This window comes from Triticum dicoccoides, chromosome 2B (assembly GCF_002162155.2).
Source record: "Triticum dicoccoides isolate Atlit2015 ecotype Zavitan chromosome 2B, WEW_v2.0, whole genome shotgun sequence".
Classification (NCBI taxonomy): Eukaryota; Viridiplantae; Streptophyta; class Magnoliopsida; order Poales; family Poaceae; genus Triticum; species Triticum dicoccoides.
In genome coordinates this window covers 551,645,352-551,653,760 of record NC_041383.1, presented here as the reverse complement: position 1 = coordinate 551,653,760, position 8,409 = coordinate 551,645,352, and the positions used below count along the sequence as shown (strand labels likewise).

Below are 8,409 nucleotides of genomic sequence, written 5' to 3'. Positions count from 1 at the left end.
CCACCGCCGGTGGTGAGGCAGTAGCGAAGAAAGGGGGGCAGTGGCTATGGGTGAGCGAGTGAAAGGGGGTGAGGCTAATTTGACGCTGGGATGGCGCGCCAGATTTCCATCTCTCGCCATCCCCCTCGCCCTCGCCTCGCTCCCGCCCGTGCGACCTTGCGTCGCACTCAGCCTGGCTCGCGAGAAACTGCCGATCCGAGGGTTTCCAGCGAGTCAGGCTCTGGACTGTTTTGAGAAACGTGCAATGCAGGCCCAACAGGAAAACCAGGCAACCAAACAGGTCTCTCCCTTCTCGCGCGGGCCTGATTGGGCTCGATACGGGCAACCAAACACGCCCATATTGTTTGCCAGTTGCTACTACATGTGGCGGGATCGATCGCGTCGCAGGAAAAGAAAGTACTAACATATAAGTAAGTAAGAAAAAAGAGAGCAAGAAGAAACAGCTTAAACGTACGTCGTCGTCGATGGCACCGGCTAATCTTAGCACTTGATCAAACAAACAAACAAACAATCAGTCACTCAGGTCAGCACGTGATGCCCTCGGCTGAATCCCCGCACATGACGAAGTAGCCCTTGGGCACCTTGCAGAGCTCCTGGATCGTCGCCATCATCTCAGCGGCGCAGCCGTTGTCGACGTCGTTCATCGTGGCCCCGTAGGGGCACACGAAGCCCTTGAACGCCGTGCAGCACCGCCGCTGCGGGATCGCCTGTCCCAAGCAGCTGCCCTGTACCTTGCCCATCTGCTTCAGGTGCCCCAACTACACCGGGCACAGCCCTGAACGTACGCGCGCGTATTCTCATTTAGTTTAGCAGCCAAAAAATACGATAGGACACGCACACGTACGACAGGGCTTCATCGTTTGTTGTTTACCTGCCTCCATGAAGCCCCCCAGTTTGCGGCCGGGCGACGGCGATGCCTCCGGGGGCGAGGCTAAAAGGGCCGCATCTGGTGGAGTTGATCAACCCAGCACTCGGTGAGAAAAGGGAAACCAGGCAAAATAATAATGACGTATATATGTTGCCGATATGGATCGTACGTACTTGATATGATGAGTGGTTTGTCCGACGCGGCGGAGCCGGCGGCGACAATGGACAGCACGACGCAGGACAGAAGGACGGCGGTGGCGCCGGTGGAACCCATCTATCTCTCTCTCTTCCACGGCGCCGGAGCAAGACCGAACTCTGTATCTTCGTGGGAACGAAGCTGAGGTGACGGGGTGGATGGGTGTGGCTCGTGGATGGATCACGAACCGCGGGCCACCTGCAGATTATTCAAGTGTTTATTCTAGGTAGTAGGAGAGGAGAAGAGATGGGGTATGGTTGAACTTGTGTGGACCTCCTTCCCTCGACCGTGGAATGGCCATGTCAACGATGGGCTACTAATCGTAAGTGCCTCTCAGGGGTGTTTCTAATACAGGAAGAGGCTCTGATTAGCATGAGGAGCCAGTAGGCACGCCATGCAGAGCATAACAATTTAGCTATATGTAAGTTATACATGAAAATCAAATTTAGTTTAGCCGATTTTTTGGGCCGTTGATTTGTGCTTCAACATTTGTGCCCTTTGTTTTTTCTTGTATCACTGTTGTGACTGCCTCGTGTTTTGGGCCTAAATTTTTGACCGACCAATGTTTTGGGCTACCAATTTCTTATTGGGCTGAAGCCCAATTTGTGTTGTCTGTTTATAGGCCAACGATGCTTCCTCTTTTTCTGTTTGTATGCATTTTTTCATCAAGTGGTACATCGGCGATATAGAAGCAAGTAAACCAACAACCCAAGCGCGATCGGGAGGTTCAGCTACAATGCCGAGTACACGTTAGATCCCTCCTCCGTCGGGGTTTGTTCAAATCCGGGTAGACGAGGCTGTTGCGAGAGGAAGTAGGGACTCACATGGATCTTATCTAGGGGCGTTGGCTTTGAATATCTCGGGTGCATTGATGCAGCCTTCTTTGAAGCTGTAGCTATTCGAGAGGCTTTGGCACTCGCGGCAAACTTGAACACCACTCATTTTGTGATTGCCTCGGACTGCAAAAGGGTGGTGGAAGATATCATCAAAGGAACGGGTGGCCTGCACGGAATCATCATCGTCAAGGAGATTACTTCACCGTCCGCTTTTTTTCAATCATGTTCTTTCATCTTCAGAACAGGAGCTCACAATTTAGTTATATGTAAGTTGCGTGAAAATCAAATTTGGGTTAGCCGATTATTTGGGCCGTTCATTTCTGTTTCAACATTCCGCGTGCCACGAGGAGTGACTGCCATCATGTTTTGGGCCTAAATTTTTGACTGACCTATGTTTTTGGCCAATCAATTTCGTATTGGGTTGAAGCCCAATTCGTGTTGTCGGTTTATAAGCCGACGGTGCTTCCTCTTTTTTGTTTGTATGCATTTTTTCATCAAGAGGTACATCAGCGATATAGAAGCAAGTAAACCCACAACCCAAGGGCAATTGGGAGGATTGGTGACAAGGCCGAGGACACGTTAGATCCCTCCTCCGTTGCAAGAGGAAGTAATGGAGGATCATCATCTGCTATGTGTAGGGACTCACACGGGTCTTATCTAGGGGCGTTGGCTTTTAATATCTCGGGTGTCACTGATGCAGCCTGCTTGGAAGCTATTGTTATTCACGAATCTTTGGTGCTCTCGGCACACTTGAACATCACTCATTTGTTGATTGCCTCATACTGCAAAGGGGTGGTGGATGATATCAGCGGAGGAACGGGTGGCCTGCACGGAATCATCATCAAGGAGAGTAATACCAATGCCTCTAATTCATTCTTCTTTAGAAAAATTCATTAGTTTATTTTTTGTTTTATTTTTTTCTTCTTAAATAGCAATTCCAATGTAACTAATTCATTCTTTCTTAGGAAGCTTCATTGTTTCAATTTTACTTTAATTTTTCTTTTCCTTTCTTTATTCCTTAAGGGTAATACTAATGCCACTAACTCATTTCTTCTTAGAAATTTTTTTTTGTGAAATTTCACTATTTTATGCTTATTCTTGCATATCATAGAAAACATTAATTTTTGAGTAAATTTGTAATTATTTGTTTTAACTTCTTCATTTTTCTTACATCTTAAAGGGTAATACCAATGCCACTAATTCATTCTTCCTTAGAAAATTTATTATTCTGGTTTTTTAGTTTTTATTTCATTCTCTCATCTTTAAGTGTAATAACAATGTCACTAATTCACATTCTTAGCAAACATCTTTTTTGCGAAAATTCCACTATTATATGTTGATTCTTGCATATTATAAAAAGCACAATTTTGGTGTAAATTGTTTGCAATTTTTGTCATCATTTGTTTTTCATTTTCTTTCTTCTTAAAGGGTAATATCAATACCACTAATTCATTCTTACTAAGAAAACTGCATTATTTTGAATTTGTTTTTGTTTCGTTTCATTTCCGTCATTTCTAAGGGTAATGCCAATGCGGTTAATTTGTTCCTTCTTATAAAGCTTCCTTTTTTTGTGAAATTTACACTATTACATTCTTATTCTTCCGTACTATAAAAAGCCATAATTTATGTGTAAATTGTGTACTTTGTGGAAACTTTGCTTAATAATATGGCTTTGTGCATCAACTGATGCAAAGGTTGGGGTTGATCCTCCTTTTATGAAAAATATGTGTAAATTGTGTACAAATTTTGTCATTAAATTTTAATCTTATACTCTTTCTTCTTAAGGGGTGTTACCAATCAAAGCTAGCCAAAATGGGCCGTGCTAGCTGGGCCAGCCCGTTAGCACACATGCATGACAAGACACGAGCTAAACGGGCCGAGCCTGGCAAGCGGCATGCCAGGGGTCGTGCCTGGAGGCTGGGCACGTGAGCCGACACGGCATGACACAATTAGCTTTCCCCCCAAATTTTCTAAAATATTTATAGGTTATCAAACAGCTGAAATAGGAATAAAATAGCCAAAATACAACCTAGCAGGCCGAAAGTACACAGGCCAACGATGCCTGGCATGCCTATGGGTCGGCTCGATTAGCTAAGCGGTCGTGCCTAGGCTGCTAGGCGCAACACGCGAGCCGGCACGACACGAACCACTTACTAATCGTGCCCCTATAGGCTGTGTCGTGCCAATGTCGGGCCGGCCCGTTTGGCCAGCTCTGTTACCAATGCCACCAATTAATTCTTTTTTAGAAACAATTTTTTAGCCTTGATTGAACAGGGACATGTATGATCGCCGCTTGAAACCTTAATCATGAGAATTACATTGCATTACATTACACATACATATGATTTCCATCAAGAGAATAAGATTAGGGTAGAATTTTGTTGGGGAACGTAGTAATTTCAAAAAAAAAATACTACGCACACGCAAGGATCATGGTAATGCATAGCAACGAGAGGGGAGAGTGTTGTCCACATATCCTCGTAGACCGAAAGCGGAAGCGTTAGAACAACGCGGTTGATATAGTCGTACGTCTTCACGATCCGACCGATCCAAGTACCGAACGTACGGCACCTCCGAGTTCAGCACACGTTCAACTCGATGACGATCCCCGAACTCCGATCTAGCAGGGTGTCGGGGAAGAGTTCTGTTAGCACGACGGCGTGGTGACGGTGATGATGTTCTACCGACGCAGGGCTTCGCCTAAGCACCGCTACGATATGACCGAGGTGGAATATGGTGGAGGGGGGCACCGCACACGGCTAAGGAACGATCACGAAGATCAACTTATGTGTCTAGAGGTGCCCCCTGCCCCCGTATATAAAGGAGCCAAGGGGGAGGGGGCGGCCGGCCAAGGAGGGCGCGCCAAGGGGGAGTCCTACTCCCACCGGGAGTAGGATCCCTTCTTTCCTAGTTGGAGAAGGAGAAGGGGGGAAGGAGGAGGAAGAGGGGAAGGCAAGGGGGGCGCCGCCCCCCTCTCCTTGTCCTATTCCGACTAGGAGGGGAGGGGGCGCAGCCCACCCCTTGCCTCCTCTCTTCCTCTCCACTAGGGCCCATGTAGGCCCATTAAGCTCCCGGGGGGTTCCGGTAACCTCCCGGTACTCCGGTAAAATCCCGATTTCACCCGAAACATTTCCGATATCCAAATATAGGCTTCCAATATATCAATCTTCATGTCTCGACCATTTCGAGACTCCTCGTCATGTTCGTAATCTCATTCGGGACTCCGAACAAACTTCGGTACATCAAAACTCATAAACTCATAATATAACTGTCATCGTAACGTTAAGCGTGCGGACCCTACGGGTTCGAGAACTATGTAGACATGACCTAGAACTGTTTCCGGTCAATAACCAATAGCGGAACCTGGATGCTCATATTGGCTCCTACATATTCTACGAAGATCTTTATCGGTCAAACTGCATAACAACATACGTTGTTCCCTTTGTCATCGGTATGTTACTTGCCCGAGATTCGCTCGTAGGTATCCAATACCTAGTTCAATCTCGTTACCAGCAAGTCTCTTTACTCGTTACGTAATGCATCATTCCGTAACTAACTCATTAGCTACATTGCTTGCAAGGCTTATAGTGATGTGCATTACCGAGAGGGCCCAGAGATACCTCTCCGACAATCGGAGTGACAAAACCTAATCTCGAAATACACCAACTCAACATGTACCTTTGGAGACACCTATAGAGCTCCTTTATAATCACCCAGTTACGTTGTGACGTTTGGTAGCACACATAGTGTTCCTCCGGTAAACGGGAGTTGCATAATCTCATAGTTATAGGAACTTTGTATAAGTCATGAAGAAATCAATAGCAACATACTAAACAATCAAGTGCTAAGCTAACGGAATGGGTCATGTCAATCACATCATTCTACTAATGATATGATCCCATTAATCAAATGACAACTCATGTCTATGGTTAGGAAACATAACCATCTTTGATTAATGAGCTAGTCAAGTAGAGGCATACTAGTGACATTAAGTTTGTCTATGTATTCACACATGTATTATGTTTTCCGTTAATACAATTCTAGCATGAATAATAAACATTTATCATGAAATAAGGAAATAAATAATAACTTTATTATTGCCTCTAGGGCATATTTCCTTCAGTCTCCCACTTGCACTAGAGTCAATAATCTAGTTCACATCGCCATGTGATTTAACACCAATATTCATATCTGTATATGATTAACACCCATAGTTCACATCATCATGCGACCAACACCCAAAGGGTTTACTAGAGTCAATAATCTAGTTCACATCGCTATGTGATTAACACCCAAAGAGTACTAAGGTGTGATCATGTTTCTCTCGTGAGAGAAGCTTAGTCAACGGGTCTGTCACATTCAGAGCCGTATGTATTTTGCAAATATTCTATGTCTACAATGCTCTGCATGAAGCTACTCTAGCTAATTGCTCCCATTTTCAATATGTATCCAGATTGAGACTTAGAGTCATCTAGATTGGTGTAAAAGCTTGCACCAATGTAACTCTTTACGACGGGATCTTTTATCACCACCATAATCGAGAAATATTTCCTTAGTCCTCACTAAGGATATTCTTGACCAATGTCCAGGGATCTACTCCTAGATCACTATTGTACTCCTTTGCCAAATTCAGAGCAAGGTATACAATAGGTCCGGTACATAGCATAGCATACTTTATAGAATCTATGACTAAGGCATAGGGAATGACTTTCATTCTCTCTTCTATTTTCTGCCGTGGCCGGGTTTTGAGTATTACTCAATTTCACACCTTTGCAACACAGACAAGAACTCTTTCTTTGACTGTTCATTTTGAACTATTTCAAAATCTTGTCAAGGTATGTACTCATTGAAAATCTTATCAAGCATCTTGATCTATCTCAATAGATCTTGATGCTCAATATGTAAGTAGCTTTACTGAGGTCTTTCTTTTAAAGAACTCCTTTCAAACACTCCTTTATGCTTTCCAGAAAAATTCTACATCATTTCTGATCGACAATATGTCACTCACATATACTAATCAGAAAGGCTGTAGTGCTCCCACTCACTTTATTGTAAATACAGGCTTCACCGTAAGTCCGTATAAAACTATATGCTTTGATCAACTTATCAAAGCGTATATTCCAACTCCGAGATGCTTGCACCAGTCCATGGATGGATCACTGGAACTTGCACACTTTGTTAGCACCTTTAGGATTGACAAAACCTTCTGGTTGCATCATATACAACTCTTCATTAATAAATCCATTTAAGGAATGCAGTTTTGACATCCATTTGCCAGATTTCATAAAATGTGGCAATTGCTAACATGATTCGGACAGACTTTTAAGCATCGGTACGAATGAGAAAATCTCATTGTATTCAACACCTTGAACTTTGTCAAAAAACCTTTTTCGACAAGTCTAGCTTTGTAGATAGTAACACTACTATCAGCATCTGTCTTCCTCTTGAAGATCCATTTATTCTTAATGACTCACTGATCATCGGGCAAGTCAATCAAAGTCCACACTTTGTTCTCATACATGGATCCCATCTCAGATTTCATGGCCTCAAGCCATTTTGCGGAATCTGGGCTCATCATCGCTTCCTCATAGTTCGTAGGTTCGCCATGGTCAACATGACCTCCAGAACAGGATTACCGTACCACTATGGTGCAGATCTTACTCTGGTTGACCTACGAGGTTCGGTAGTAACTTAATCTGAAGTTTCATGATCAATATCATTAGCTTCCTCACTGATTGGTGTAGTTGTCAAAGGAACCGGTTTCTGTGATGAACTACTTTCCAATAAGGGAGTAGATACAGTTACCTCATCAAGTTCTACTTTCCTCCCACTCACTTCTTTCGAGAGAAACTCCTTCTCTAGAAAGGATCCATTCTTAGCAATGAATGTTTTGCCTTCGGATCTGTGATAGAAGGTGTACCCAACATTTTCCTTTGGGTTTTCTATGAATACACACTTATCCGATGTGGGTTCGAGCTTATCAGGTTGAAACCTTTTTCACATAAGCATCGCAACTCCAAACTTTAAGAAACGACTGCTTAGGTTTACTGCTAAACCATAGTTCATACGGTGTCGTCTCAACGGATTTAGATGGTGCCCTATTTAAAGTGAATGCAACTATCTCTAATGCATAACCCCAAAACTATAGTGGTAAATCGGTAAGATACATCATAGATCGCACCATATCCAATAAAGTGCGGTTACGACATTCGGATACACCATTACGTTGTGGTGTTCCATGTGGCGTGAACTGTGAAACTATTCCACATTGTTTAAAATGAAGGCCAACTCGTAACTCAAATATTCTTCTCTACAATCATATTGTAGAAACTTTATTTTCTTGTTACGATGATTTTCCACTTCACTCTGAAATTCTTTGAACTTTTCAAATGTTTCAGACTTGTGCTTCATTAAGTAGATATTCGCATATCTGCTCAAATCATCTGTGAAGGTCAGAAAATAACGATACCCGCCACGACCATCAACACTCATTGGACCGCATACATTGAT

The 8,409-nt window shown here is 43.6% G+C and overlaps 1 long non-coding RNA gene across 1 annotated transcript; it reads right to left on the bottom strand.

The window, feature by feature from the left end:
* Positions 1-381: 381 nt before the first annotated feature.
* Positions 382-1,334, bottom strand: LOC119367995. The gene is made up of 3 exons (XR_005176486.1): positions 1,042-1,334; positions 872-946; positions 382-775 (listed from the first exon to the last, which is right to left on the bottom strand). It is a non-coding gene; the product is annotated as an uncharacterized LOC119367995 (long non-coding RNA).
* Positions 1,335-8,409: the final 7,075 nt, after the last annotated feature.